The 15,779-nt window shown below is 41.6% G+C and overlaps 1 long non-coding RNA gene across 6 annotated transcripts in view; it reads right to left on the bottom strand.

The window, feature by feature from the left end:
• LOC114118742 (uncharacterized) overlaps window positions 1-15,779 on the bottom strand; it is a 107,613-nt gene that overhangs the window by 70,932 nt on the left and 20,902 nt on the right. For all 6 annotated transcript variants that reach the window (XR_009596785.1, XR_009596784.1, XR_003591916.3 and 3 more), the window contains exon 3: window positions 767-866. This is a non-coding gene — a long non-coding RNA (uncharacterized LOC114118742). The remainder of the gene's footprint in view (window positions 1-766; window positions 867-15,779) is intronic.

Raw genomic sequence — 15,779 nt, 5'->3', positions numbered from 1 at the left:
GAGTAGAGCTGAGCTGATGAACCTGATTTGGGGAGACCGGCAGCCCTTGTATTCCTCCCTCTTTTCCTTCCAATCCTCCCATAGCAGTTGGCAACCTGAGAGCTGAGCTGGGCCCGTGCATTAGCCTACGGCGCCACCTAGCCACCCCAGAGGGTACTCGAGAAACACTGTGCCAGGAGGTTTTAGGGGTTTTTTTTGTTGTTGTTATTTCCATACCCAGAAAAGGGGGTTTCCATTTCATTCATGGAGTTCTGGGAAATGGAATTTGTATAAAACCTTTCTTGCACACGATGGAAAACATTTATTAGCGTCTAATGAGAGAATGTGGCCTAAAAGCAATTGTAATAAAAACTTAGAGGGTAAGAGTTCAGTGCTCTACACTTGCATTTTGCCCTAGTAACAGCTGTGACTGCAGTTTTTGCTTCAAGAAGTTGATTCTGCCTCATGTTATTGAATCTACCTTACATTACAGACTTTATTCAAATGACAAAGAGCTAATGTTTCTCCTATTTTCTTTTCTTTTTCTTTTCTCCTCCAGGTCAGATTTAGCTCTGGGGGAGGCCTGGGAATCCTGAAGGGAACGGAGGCTCATGAGAGACTGATTCTATGGGGACACTTGGGACAATATCAGTCAAGGGTGTGGCAAATTTATGACATTGCTGTACCCCCTGCCACCTTTTCAGTCAGATGAGGCTGTCCCAGCTCCCACAGACCCAGCTCCAGGAGGAAATTCGGGAGCTTATCAAGAGAACAGGTACATCCTCACCATAGATGTCATGGTCCTGCCGGCGAAGCTGGAGCTGGCCTTCTCATCTGAGATGGATAAAGCTCTGAGGCCAACAGACCCAAGGTTGCCTCTAAAGCTTCTGAAAAAAAAAAAAAAAAGATGTCTTAATGACTGCATTGGAAATAGGCAGTCTTTGCCTAAAGGCTCAGGAGACCTTGGAGACTGTAAACATGATCTCTGGAGCCAAATGCCTGGATTCCACATGTACTTCTCTGTTATCTAAGCCCTGCCTCAGTTTTCTAGATTATGAGTATAATCCTAGTGTTTATTTCATTAGGTTTTGGTGAAGATTAAATGAGATAAACTATATAAATGCTTCAGATGAGGCCTGACACATGGCAGGCACTTCATAAATATTAACTAATGTTTAATTATCCTAGAATTGAAAGGAACAACCTGAGTCTTCTTGCACTGAAACAGTTTTGTTAATTAGCATAGCAAATCGTGCCTCTGTAGCAAGTCTCCGTGGCAATTTCTTCGGCTGTCCCCACACTGGCAGCAGAAACAGGAGGTATACATACAGCTTTTTAAAAAACCATTTTTTTTTCAGGGTTTCCCTGGTGGCCCAGTGGTAAAGAATCTGCTTGCCAATGCAGGAGATATGGGTTCAGTCCCTGATCTGGGAAGATGCCACAAGCCTCAAAGCAACTGAGCCCGAGCCCTAGAGCCCTGGAGCCCCAACTACTGAAGCTCGCGTGCCCCGGAGCCCATGCTCCACAAGAGAAGACACCGCAACCAGAGAGCAGCCTGTGCGGCAACAAGACCCAGCACAGCCAAAGATAAATGAAAATAAATAAAATTAGTTTTAAACGTTTTTTAGGAGAAAGCATCCAAAACAAGAAAAAGTAGACCAGTTTATCTCAGTGGATGCTCAAATAATGTTGCTAGCTGATCAGGGTTGTTGTTGTTGTTCGCTATTATTGTCCCTCTCCAAATCACAGCACCATCTCAGGCTGATTCAATGAACTTTCCTGAACAGTCCTATGGCCATATAAGGCTTTCTTTCATTTATTAGTTTGTAAGTTTCTTGAGTGCAAAAATCCTGCCTGGTCACTCTATGCCCCCAAACAACTAAAAACTGTTATATAATTCCCTGGTGGCTCAGTTGGTAAAGGTCTCCTGTAATGCAGGAGACCACCTGCAGCATAGGGGACCCGGGCTCAATCCCTGGGTCTGGAAGATTCCCCTGGAGAAGGAAACGGCAACCCACTTTAGTTGTCTTGCCTGGAGAAAGCCATGATCAGAGGAGTCTGTGGGCTACAGTCCATGGGATAGCAACAGTTTGACACAACTTAGAAACTAAACCACAACCACAGTTTTGGATTAAACACCTAGACAGTTTGAAAGTGGTGCTTTTTCTGAATCATAGTAATATGATTAAGAGTCAGACATTATTAGTCCACTGAACTGACACTACAGTCAAATGAAAACGGGTTTTAAGGAGCATCTCTTAAGGGTCAGCCTCTAGATATTATCATCGACTCTGGGCCATTACTGTCTTCCACCAATGCCTCACAAGAATCAGATTACAACGTAGCATTATGAACAGCCCATTTCTTGGGAAGTGGTAAACTGATGCCTTTTCCCGCAAGGTGAGGGACTGAAGAATTTACCAGAAAGGCTTGACATGGTGAGTAATGCCAACGAAATAGCACTTTATCTCCGGAAGACAGGGGGTACACATTAACATACAAGCCTTTTAAAGCTGCAGCCCAAGTGCAACGCTTCCCCGAACTTCACGGATCAAGATAAATGAGGTTGTGGTCAGGTTCCAGTGCTGGAAAATGGCTTGACAAGTTTCATATATGTTGTGCCTCTAGGTTTCATTTATTTATTTAACCCTAATTAAACTCTAATTAAACAGAAAAAAAGAAGATGAATATTAATTTGGCCTGAGAGCAGAGTATCACGCTCTTTCTAATTTTTAATGCTCACCCTGCAGTCATATGGCAGAATTATAGAATCTCATCTAAATCGGATCAATAGCCCTTAATTAAACATTCTTACAATTTTTTTAAAGATGGGAAGACATGGATAGATATAAAAGGCTTTTTGACTACTACACCATATAGCATTTTCTTCCAGGTCAAGTTGCAATGTTTTATATTAGGCATACCCAGAAATACAATCTTCATTGGCTTACAGTGATTTACTCGTATAACAGCAATTGCAATCCATGAGATCTTCTGACTTAGAGGACAGCTCTTTTTAATTGAAAACTGTGGCAAAGACCACCGGACCTGCCTCCTGAGAAACCTGTATGCAGGTCAAGAAGCAACAGTTAGAACTGGATATGGAACAACAGACTGGTTCCAAATCAGGAAAGGAGTACATCAAGGCTGCATATTGTCACCCTGCTTATTTAATTTATATGCAGAGTACATCATGCAACATGCCGGGCTGGATGAAGCACAAGCTGGAATCAAGATTGCCAGGAGAAATGTCAATAACCTCAGATACACAGTTGACACCACCCTTTACGGCAAAAAGTGAAGAAGAACTAAAGAGCCTCTTGATGAAAGTGAAAGAGGAGAGTGAAAAAGTTGGCTTAAAGCTCAACATTCAGAAAACTAAGATCATGATATCTGGTCCCATCACTTCATGGCAGATGGGAAAACAATGGAAACAGTGTCAGACTTTATTTTTGGGGGCTCCAAAATCACTGCAGATGGTGACTGCAGCCATGAAATTAAAAGATGCTTGCTCCCTGGAAGAAAAGCTATGACCAACCTAGACAATGTATTAAAAAGTAGAGACGTTACTTTACCAACAAATGTCTGTCTAGTCAAAGCTATAGTTTTTCAAGTAGTCATGTATGAATTTGAGAGTTGGACCATAAATAAAGCTGAGTGCCTTACAAATGATGCTTTTGAACTGTGGTGTTGGAGAAGACTCTTGAGAGTTCCTTGGACTGCAAAGAGATCAAACCAGTCAATCCTAAAGGAAATCAGTCCTGACTCTTCATTGGAAGGACTGATGCTGAAGCTGAAACTCCAATACTTTGACCACCTGATGTGAAGAACCAACTCATTAGAAAAGACTCTGATGCTGGGAAAGATTGAAGGAGAGAGGAGAAGGGAACGAGAGAAGTTGAGATGGTTGGATGGCATCACTGACGAGATGGACATGAGTTTGAGTAGGCTCTGGGAGTTGGTGATGGACATGGAAGCCTGACATGCTGCAGTCCATGGGGTCGCAAAGAGTTGGACACGACTGAGTGACTGAATTAAGCTGAACTGAACTGTGGCAAATCAAGCACAGGTTACTCTTCTATATTGTTATCAGACAGTGATATACTGGAGGTGGAAAAAACCCACTGGCTTCTCATACCTCCACACTGAGCCAACACCCAGCCTCTGACAGGCACCAGCGATCTAATGTAGTGTAATACTGTACAAATGATCTACTGGGCTGAAAAGTGTGGTTAAGTACATCGACATATACACTTGAAGATACATGACTTTGTATTGTTATTGTTGTTCAGCCGCTCAGTTGTGTTCGACTCTTTGCGACCCTACAGACTGCCTGCAGCATGTCAGGATTCCTTATCCATCACCATCTCCCAGAGCTTGCTCAAACCCATGTCCATTGAGTTGGTGATGCCATCCAACCATCTCATCCTCTGTCATCCCCTTCTCCTCCCACCTTCAATCTTTCCCAGCATTGAGGTCTTTTCCAATGAGTTGGTTCTTCACATCAGGTGGCCAAAGTATTGAAGTTTCAACTTCAGCATCAGTCCTTCCAATGAAGGGTAAGGACTGATTTCCTTTAGGATTGACTAGTTTGATCTCCGTGCTGTCCAAGGGACTCTCAAGAGTCTTCTCCAACACCACCAGTTCAAAAGCATCAATTCTTTGGTGTTCAGATTTATTTATGGTCCATCTCTCACATCCATACATGACTACTGGAAAAATCATAGCTTTGGCTATACAAACCTTTGTTGGCAAAGTAATGTCTCTGTTTTTTAATATTCTGTCTATGTTGGTCATAGCTTTTCTTCCAAGGAACAAGCGTCTTTTAATTTCATGGCTGCAATCACCATCTGCAGTGATTTTGGAGCCCAAGAAAATAAAGTCTGTCACTGTTTCCCCATCTATTTACCATGAAGTGATGGGACCAGATGCCATGGTCTTAGCTTTTTGAATGTTGAGTTTATGTCAGCTTTTTCACTCTCCTCTTTCACCTTCATCAAGAGGCTCTTTAGTTCCTTTGTGAATTCAATATAATTCCAATCGAAATTCCCCTTGGCTTTGAAGAAACTCAGGAAGTTCATTCCAAAATGTACATGAAGGAGCAAAGGAGAAGAACAGACAAAACACTCCAAAAGAAGAGCCCTATGAGAGAACTTGTCTTCCAGATATTAAAATTATTCTAGGGTTAAGGTGATTAAGAGAGGGTGGTATTAGTGAGAAAGATATAGACGAAGAAGTACAGCAGAATATAGAGCCCAGAATCAGATCGTGATATATGCAGAGATCTGACTGGCTTTTTCTAGAGCTGACATTACAGATACCCTGTGCCTGTGATCAGTTGCTCAGCTGTGTCTGACTCTTTGTGGTCCCAAGGACTGTAGTAAAGAACCCGCCTGCCAGTGCAGAAGATGCAAGAGACTTGGGTTCGATCCCTGGGTTGAGAAAATCCCCTAAAAGAGGGCATGGCAACCAACTCCAGCAGTCTTCCGTGGAGAATCCCACGGACAGAGAAGCCTGGCAGGCTACAGTCCATAGGGTTGCACAGAGTCAGACATAACTAAAGCAACTTAGCATGCATGGACTGTAGCCTCCCAGGCTCCTCTACCCATGGAACTTTTCAGGCAAGACTACTGGACTGGGGCGTCATTTCATACTCCAGAAGATCTTCCCAACCCAGGGAACTCCTGCACTGGCAGGTGGATTCTTTACCACTAGCACCACCTGGGAAGCCTGACAGATGGCTAGGGAAAATACACAGTTTTTTCAATATGTAGGTCTGGGGAAAACAAATTACCCATATATTTAAAAAATAAAATTGAACTCTTCACATCACACATAAAAGCCAAATTCAGGTGTAGTAAAACCTTAAATGTAAAAATAGACTTAGAAAATTGAGGAAATAATATAAGGGAACAGTTCTATGATTTTCTGGTTTAGAAATATTTCTCTGAAAAACTATATGCTACAAAAATATATGCTAAATGAAATGATCCTTAATATGAGATTAACTATATTAAAATTAAGATTTTATGTTCCTTAAAAGACACCATAATGAAAGTAAGAAGTTAAGTCAGAAACTGGAATGTTTTTGCAACACAAAGCATTAATTTCCAGAATATATAAAGAGCTGCCATAAATCAATAAGAAAAAGAAAAACCACCCAACTGACAAATGGACAAAGTGTTAAACTTGTATTTCTCAGAAGAGAAATAAACAGACAAAATTAAATGGAAAATGGGTAATAATACTAGAAATTAGAAAAAAAATACACAAAACCACAGTGATCAGATAACATTTTACAGTTACTATACATACAAGATGGAGAAGGCAATGGCACCCCACTCCAGTACTCTTGCCTGGAAAATCCCATGGATGGAGGAGCCTGGTGGGCCGCAGTCCATGGGGTCGCTAAGAGTGGGACATGACTGAGCGACTTCACTTTCACTTTGTACTTTCATGCACTGGAGAAGGAAATGGCAACCCACTCCAGTGTTCTTGCCTGGAGAATCCCAGGGGCGGGAGAGCCTGGTGGGCTGCCATCTCTGGGGTCACACAGAGTTGGACACGACTGAAGTGACTTAGCAGCAGCAGCAGTAGCAGCATACATACAAGAAGTAAGAACCCTGATAATACCCAGTATTACTGAAAATACACAACAATAGTTACACCGTTTAGGAAAATAATTTGGCATCATCTAGTAAATCAGAAAAGTAGCTGAACTCTCTGACTCTGTAATTCCACCCCAAGGTAGGGTCCCTGGAGATACTTCTGAACTGTGAACCAGGAGAGATGCAGAAGAGTGTTTACAGCAGCCCTGTGTGTTTGTAGTTGGAAAAAAACCCACTGAAACCAGACCAAATGTTAATAAACAATAGAATGAATGAATAAATCATGGTGTGTTCACAGTGAATACATCAATGAACAAATCAGAAAGCTACACTCATCAACAATGGAATTCAGAAAGGAAACACTGAGTAAGAAAAGCAATTAGCCGGACAAACTCATGCAGAATGATTTCATTTATACAGCATTCAAGAACACGCAAAACTAGACAACAGATTGTTTTGGGATTAAAATATATGAGGTAAAACTACAAAGAAGCTTCCCAGGTGACACTCGTGGTAAAGAACCTGCCTGCCAATGCGGGTCAGAGACATGGGTTTGATCCCGTAGACAGAGGAGCCTGATGGGCTACGTCCACAGGGTTGCAAAGAGTCAGACACGACTGAAGTGACTTAGCACCTGAGCACAATGACTCTATGGGCTTTCCTGGTGGCTCAGACAGTAAAGAATCTCCCTGCAATGCAGGAGACATGGGTTCCATCCCTGGGTCAGGAAGATCCCCTGGAGAAGTGAATGGCTACCTACTCCAGTATTCTTGCCTGGAAAATTCTATGAACAGAAGGGCCTGGCAGACTACAGTCCATGGGGCTACAAAGAGTTAGACACACAACTGAGCAATTAATACACAAAACTATAAAGAAGAGCAAAGGGATAATGAAGATAAAGATCCAGGTAGTAGTTATCTCGGAGAAGGCAATGGCAACCCACTCCAGTACTCTTGCCTGGAGAATCCCAGGATGGGGGAGCCTGGCGGGAGCCTGGTAGGCTGCAGTCCATACGGTTGCTAAGAGTTGAAAATGACTAAACGACTTCACTTTCACTTTTCACTTTCATGCACTGGAGAAGGAAATGGCAACCCACTCCAGTGTTCTTGCCTGGAGAATCCCAGGGATGGGGGAGCCTGGTGGACTGCCGTGTATGGGGTTGCACAGAGTCAGACATGACTGAAGCGACTTAGCACCAGCAGTAGTATCTCTGAAGAAAGGGAGGAGCAGAAGGAAGGGAAGGAATCCAGAAAGAGTGCTTTGAAGGCTTCCAAAAATATTGGAATACTTTTCATCTTAAAGTGGGTGGTTGGCAATGGATTGCTATTGAATTATTATTAAAACGCCCCAATTTTTAAAAACTTTTTCTTTTCATACTCACATAGAAACTTCAAAAAGAGCACAGAGAGTTTCTATGTATCCTTTATTCAGCTTCCCCCAATGACATCATCTTACATAAGCATAGTTCAATGATCAAAACCAGAAAACTGACCTTGGTGCAGTGCCATGCAGTAAACTGCAGACCTTATTCAGATCTCACTAGCTTTTACCTGTACTCTGTGTGTGTGTGTGTGTGTGTGTGTGTGTACTTCTGTGAGGTTTTACCCCATATATAGATTCTTGTCATCACAACCACAATCAAGATACAGAACTGTTCCATCACCACAAAGAAACTTGATAGTCACAACCTCCTCCCAACACTAAACCCTGACAACCCCTTGTCTGTTTTCATTACTAAAATTCGGTACTATATACATTTTAAAAATGTTCTTTTGTATCTATTTAAAATCTTTAAAAAAACTTAACTTAGATGGGGGAATTGCTTAGGACCTGTAAAGGTTATCCCCACCAACTCTTCCTGCCCCATGAGGTGAAATTCCCCTGGACTTGTTGAACTGTTCACCCCAACTCATCTCCCTCACCCCTGTCTAAGAGGTCTAGGGGAAAGATAAAGACACTTTTTTCTCCTCTTTAGAGGGCCATCTTCGATTCAGGAGACCATCTTGTCTTCTCCAACCTGCCCCTCCCTCTTGACCTCAGGCCACTGCAACAGGTGCTAACCTATGACAGTCTCTGTTCATAGGGTGAAGGATGAAGTTAGCCCAACATGGGGAAAGTTACCAAACAAATAAACACAGATGGAGAAATTGCAGATACACTGAGAGCCATCTGATCTTGACTGACAGCCTTGGGTATTACTCAGTCATGCTTGACAGTTCTCACATCTTTCTCCCATGCTGGCTGGCTCCTTTGGAAGCAGAGTCCCTGGCTGATCTCAGACTCACTACAGGTACAGCCAGTTTACTTTGAAACCCAGTGCTCTAATCCAGTTGAACCCCAGCCTTCTGGGGGTAAAGCCATCCCCTACTCTGTGCCTTTTTGTGTAAAAACAAACAAAACTGTTTTCCATCTGGGCTCTTGTAATACCCCTGATGCTTACTGCATCTTTCAAACCTGGTTCAAAACAGTCTCCACCCCCTCTCTTCTCTCTCCCTATGGTTCTCCTCTTTCTAGTTAGGTGTGTTTTGTTTTGCTTGCATTTTACAGCACTCAACCAGGCATGTATAGGCAGACCTTGTTTTTGGCTACAATCAGTCTGTTCTTGGAATTGTCCTCCTAAACGGAATCATGTTTCCTTCTAAGAAAAACGCCGTGATTGGAGCCTGCATTCCTGAAGAAAGTCCAGCCACAGTTAAATGAGTTTATTAAAGTGTATTCCTTGGGATATTATCATGTAATTTGATTGCTGAGGACAAATAACTCCGGAAAAGACAGGATTTAACAAAGTTAATCCCCAGCCCCTGCCACTGCAAGAATGCGCACATCTTTTTTGTGTGAGGTCATTTTCACAGATCTTTTTTGCAGGGAGAAGGAGGGGGTTTCTATGGGAAGGCTACTTGAGTGGAAAACTACCAAATTAAAGCATATATAGGACAATAATGTATCATTATTTTTAAAGCAAGGTTAAAAGAACCGAAGGTGTTATTCTCCAACTTCTATAAAACAAGCATAAACATGTGTACGTGATGACTAACTGCAGATCCACCCTCCACGTTGCCGTCTCCCTGTAGGAGCTGACCTGTAAGAAAAGGCTCCTTTGCTCTTCACCCAGGCCACTTCCACAAGCGTATATTTCCAAAGCACTTCCCAATAATTCATCTCCAGAGAACTCCAACTGTAGTTAAGACTCAGGTGCTCTATTGACCTTCTTACCAAAAGGAACAACCCCCTCCACTCCCTCTTGTTTCCATTTTTCCAGAGGCAAGGAGTTTCAACTCCTGTGACATATCCCTTCATATCTCTGGGGAAAAATGCTTTCATTGCTACTTTTTGATGATAATTCTGTTTTAGCCATTATCCATCAACTTTCCTCTGTGGAGACATATGCTGCTCTCCTCTATACACACACATACACATACATGTACACACACAAACACACAGGGTACACTGTCCATTCACTTATGGTCCCAGTAAAGTTAAAATCAATACTCAGTAAATACATTATTACGTGTTCGGTCCCTTCAGTCGTGTCTGACTCTTTTCGACTCCACAGACTGTACTTAGTTCCCCAGGCTCCTCAGTCCATGAGATTCTCCAGGCAAGAATACTGGAATGGGTTGCCATTTCCTTCTCCAAAATGCATTATTATGATTACACCTAAATGACAAAGTTTAGCAATGTAAAAAAACTATGATCATTTTTTTCCATCCACATTCTTCTGTGCCTAAAGGTAATAGATGTCTTTCTTTTTCATTTGCTTATTTTCCTATGTATTTATCATTAATTTATTTCTGAACACTCCCCCTGTAAATTTCCTCTGGATATATTCAAGTAAATTAAGTGCTTCATTAATTTCATCTTCTTGAAGATAACTCTTCTAGAGCCTTCTGGCCTGCAATTATCTGGGTAGAATGATTTCTAACCCTCCCTCCTGTTTTCTTGAAATCTCCCTTTCCTATCACTTCGGCCGTTTCTTTATACCTTTCTTGGGTTGTATCTCTTGCTTGCGTCTATATTGGTTTACTTCCTATTTTGGTGGAGCACACTCTTTAGCAGTTTCCTTAGAAACAGTTCGTGGAAGGTAAAGTTTTTGAGAGATCTCATTCATTTGAAAAATAGCTTATTGAGTGAAGTGGAGTGTCTTGGGGACCAGAATTCCAGAGGAAAATTGCAGGTGTGGTCAAAAGCCTCCCCGCATTCTGACTGTGATTCTTCTTCCTTCTCCCCACCTCGAACTCCCCTCACTCTGCTCCACTGAATAAGGAAAGTGGACGTAAGCAGGGAAGTGGGAAAATGGTAAGACTCTGGCTAGGCGGGACCCCAGAGCCCATCCAGGCCAGTGTACACTAGAGGACTGCCCACAAACCATTTACTATGCACAAAATACAGTTTGGGGGGAAATAGGTATTAATGGCCTTAATTTTTAATATTTTTGAAACATTCACAAGCTTGCAGAAAAATTGAAGGTACAGAGGAAGAATATTTTGTTTCCTGAACCATTTAAGTCAATGGCCAACTCAAAGCCCCATTACCACCAAATTCTTTGGTATGTTTTCTACAGACAAAGGGCATTTTCCTATGGAAACAAATACAACCACCAAAATCAGAATACTGACACTGATATGTTATTACCACTGAATTCTCAGACCCTATTAAATTTCACCATTAGTCCTAATCATGCCCTTTACAGCAAAAGAATCCAGTCCAAGGTCACGGGTTCCACACGCCATATCTTTCTAGTCTCCATTACGTCTGTAATAGTGCCTCCATCTTTGATTGATTTTTATGACCTTGACACTTTTGAAAATTACAGGCCAGTTATTTTCCAGAATAATCTTTGGCTTGGGTTTTCCTAATGTTTTCTCCTTCTTAGGTTCATGTTTTGCATCTTTGTCAGGGCCATCACAGCAGTAATGCTTCTGATGGCATCCAGTCTATGAGACAGACACAGTTTCCATTTGCGCCAATCCTGAAATCTGCCCGTTTCCTCCACTGTACAGCTGCACTTTTCTCATTTGCAGTTAATAAGTATTTTCTAGAAAGGTATTTTGAACATACATAAACACATCATTCCTCATCAAACTTTTAATCTACTCATTATTTATTTACTCTCATGTTTTTTATTTTATTCTGCGGTTTATTATGGACAGTATCATTAATTACTTTTTCAGAGTACCCCTGATTTGGCCAGTGGGAGTCTGTTCAAGCCTGGGTCCTTATCCTTCTTTAAGTGATGGTATTTGGAGGTAAGACCTTTAGGAGACAATCAGGTCATGAGGGTGAAGCCCTTACAGTGACATTAGTGTCCCTGTAAAAGAGGCCCTAGAGAGTTCCCTTGTCCCTTCTGCACGTGTGGTTACAGTGAGGAGACAGGAACTTCTCACCAGGCACTGAATCTGCCAGCACTTTGATCTTGGACTTCCCATCCTCCATAACTGTGAGAAACAAATTTCTCACATGTATAAACCACACAGATTACATTATTCTGTTATAGCCGCCCAAACAGTCTAAGACAAGGAACTGAGTACAGCAAAAGGCATGGTGTTAGGGCAGACCAGCAAGGCAGAGAAAGATTCAGGAAGCAGTGCTAAGACATATTTCTTCACTATAAAAGCACATGTCAACCTCTTCATAATTTCGGAGAGGCTATGGGCTTCCCGGGTTGCTTGGTGGTAAAGAATCTGTCTGCTGATGTAGGAAATGCAGGAGATGTGTGTTCAATCCCTGGATCAGGAAGCTCCCCTGGAGCAGAAAATGGCAACCCATTCCAGTATTCTTATCCGGAAAATTCCACAGACAGAGGAGTCTAGTGGGCTACGGCTCATGAAGTTGCAAAGAGTCAGACATGACTGAGAGAATGAGCACATATACACATTGCAGTAAATATCAAACAATTTTAAAGAAAAGCAAGAAAGAGGTATTACAGCAATGGGAATTTGCAGCGATGATTTTTTTTAAAACTAGTTGGCAAGCCTCCGATGCTTAGGGCTCAAATGTGCTATTGATCACTCCGAACCTTTCCAATTCTACACTCACCCACACTACCACCACCCCACCACTTTATCTTTAATAAGCCATTTGGTAAATGCTGATGATAATAGTATTAATTGGGGAATTCCTTGGCAGTCCAGTGGTTAGGACTCAGCGCTTTCACTGCTGTGAGTCCAGTTCAATTCCTCTTCAGGGAACTAAGATCCCATAGGCCATGCAGCGTGGTCAAAAAAAAAAAAGAAAGGAAATTAAAACAAAAATGGTATCAAATGGCTTGGAATTTGAACATTTGAAACTTGTTGGCGAGGCTACCATATAATGCTACAATGATAACCCTCAAAGTTTGACAGCTGTCTAGTGAAACCAGCATGAAAATGTATCTTGACACATGAGTGGAAAAGCAAGTCGCTTTTCAGGAAAACATAAAGCTCAAAGGACATTTTAAGTAAGATATCTGGGGAAGGATAATTTTCTCAAGATGAATAATTCCTAGATAACTATTCAAGTATAGTAATAGGAAGAATTTAACAAAACCAGCAGCTGAGCATGAAACCTCTTATTTTGAATTTATTTAAAATGAATATAATCAAGCTATTCTGATTACTGTAGCTGAAGTGATATGGTCAGTGCTGAGTTTTATAGATTAATGCCTCTGTGGTTTATGTTCTGATACCCATAGAAAATCATTTGTTGCAGTTATTTGAAATAGTTATAAATGGTGTCTTACCAAAAAACAAATTTTCTCCTTAACAGCAATTTATACATTATGCTTTTATTTGTTTTTCTTTTATATTTTCTTTCCTTTATTACTCTTTCTTTCTTTTTTATAAACCACTGTGCCGAGGGCTGACTTTCAGTGGATCTCAGGGAGGGAGCTGCTCTGCTATTTTGCTTATTTAATATGTAATATTGATCCTGACAATGCCATTGGATTTATTAAGGAACCCTTATCTTTTACAGATGGTACTAAATATTTGCTACTGAAATGACAGAATGTTTCAGATTTGCTTCAGAGGAATCCAGTGGAATGAAAAACAGTGACTAGACATAGCAATGGCCTAAGACTGGACAGGAATAGATCATCGTTTAAGCTAGGTGATTAAACAATGCCTGACACATGGGTTTTATATGCCATTTTTCTTTAACTTTGTATACATTTGAAATTTTCCATAATACAAAGTTTGTAAAAAATAAAATTAGATCTCTTAGGTGAGAAGCTGGGGAGCTTTGGTGGTTTTGATGGACGTAGTCTCTAGAGGATTGAAATAAATTCATCTCTCTGATGGGTGGCACAGGAAGCCCCTTGAAAAGGTAAAGAAACAAAAGTTGGCTGAAGACCAAGGGGATTTCATCCTAGGGATCTTAACCCTCAGCTCACAGAAAGCTCCAGGGCTGAGCTCCTCCACCCCTTGGAGGAGCACACTTGGGCTGCTCTCGCCTCTGAGTCAGGGGTTTTCCTGACTCAGCTTAACTGAGAAGACTGATTCGGGAGAAGTCAAGTGAGTAAGAAGGAATACATCTATTTTTTAAAATAGATTGTCCCAAAAAAGCTTATTCCAGGGGTTTCATATTTTCATCTGAAGCATTTATACACCCTAGCAGAAGCCCTGATAAAATGTTGGTGGGAGCCTTCTTAACTTCCTTATTTATCTCTTCTGCAGGGAAAAAAAAAAAAAAAAAAAACCCTCAAAATCAGATGAATTTCCAGAGGAAAAATTTATCAAAATATTAACACTTTAACATTTAATTGGGGTGATTAATTTTAAAACATAGTCATATAATAAGTTATTTCAGACTGTTCATTGACTTTATGTTTTTAAATGGCAAAAGAGATTTAGTTTCTTTCTAACAATATATCGGTATTCACATAAGACCTTTTTTTTTCCCTAGGGGGTTTATTTTTGTTTGTTGTAATTCTCATAGAGTAAAAGGTTCAAGAGGAGGAACTGTGAGACAGAAAACTGAAAAATTTGATTACTGAAGGCTTTTTCTCCCCCCTGTTGTATGCCATGCAGGATCTTAGTTCCCCTAGACGCGTGCCCCCTGCAGAAGCAGTACGAGGCTCTAACATCCAGGGAATTTCCAATCACTGAAGGCTTTGAATGCTAAATTTCCATCAGTACTTAAAGGAATCTTTAGTCATCCACACACATGTGAGTGTCTAGCCCCTCTCTAGACCACCCTTTCTCTGAAGAAGTCAACTCATTCTTTTTAACTTTTCCTACTTTGTTCTACAAACTGGCAGTTACTGAACAGGTAGCCATGGGCACCTTTGCAGGCAGCCTTGGAAGCAACACCAGCACAGAAAAGACATCCCACAGGCAGTGTCTGGAGCCCAAGATAAATATTCTAAGCGCAATATTTACCTTGGAAGTTGGGCTAGATTTGGTTCTTTTATTTTGAAAACATGAACTTCTTTCTTCTCCCACTCCATGTGTGTGTGCTAAGTTGCTTCAGTTGGATCCAGCTTTTCGTGACACTATGGACTACTGAAGCCCCCCCAGGCTCCTCTGTCCATGGAATTCTCCATGCAAGAATACTGGGGCAAGCAGTTGGCCATTTTCTCCTCCAGGGGATCTTCCCAACCCAGGGATCAAACCTGTGTCCTCTGGGGCTCTTGCGTTGTAGGCAGATTCTCTAACTGAGCCACCAGGGAAGCCCAAGAATACTGGAGTGGGTAGCCATTCCCTTCTCCAGGGGGTCTTCTGGACACAGGGATTGAATCCAGGCCTCCCACATGGCAGGAAGATTCTTTACCATCTGAGCCACCAGGGAACAAAGATACTGTCTTACCATATGGACTTTGGGCTTGACCAAGTGAATCTCATTGACCAAAAAATGTGAACAGACAGGATGAGAGCAGAAGCTTTAAATGGGCTTGCGTGATTTGGCTTCTCTTAGGCTTCTGTGATCTGCCATGGGAAGAACATGTCCTGAGTAACTCTCCATCAGGGAGAATGGGAAAACACACAGGAAATCTGAGCCCACTCAAGCCTGAAGCCAAGCCCAGGTGACCAGTAGCCTGAAGCAGAACTATGAGCGAAATAATTGCAAGGACTTCTTCTTGCAAGTCACTGAACTCTGTGATGGCCTGTTATGCAGCATTATTGCTTCAGTGGTAACATAAAAATCATCCACATACACAAGGAAACTGAAATCTAACAGCAGACGCATTTTCTAGTCACTGTGTAAAGCAGTGAC

This window comes from Ovis aries, chromosome 16 (assembly GCF_016772045.2).
Source record: "Ovis aries strain OAR_USU_Benz2616 breed Rambouillet chromosome 16, ARS-UI_Ramb_v3.0, whole genome shotgun sequence".
NCBI lineage: Eukaryota > Metazoa > Chordata > Mammalia > Artiodactyla > Bovidae > Ovis > Ovis aries.
This window is presented reverse-complemented; position numbering and strand designations above follow the sequence as displayed.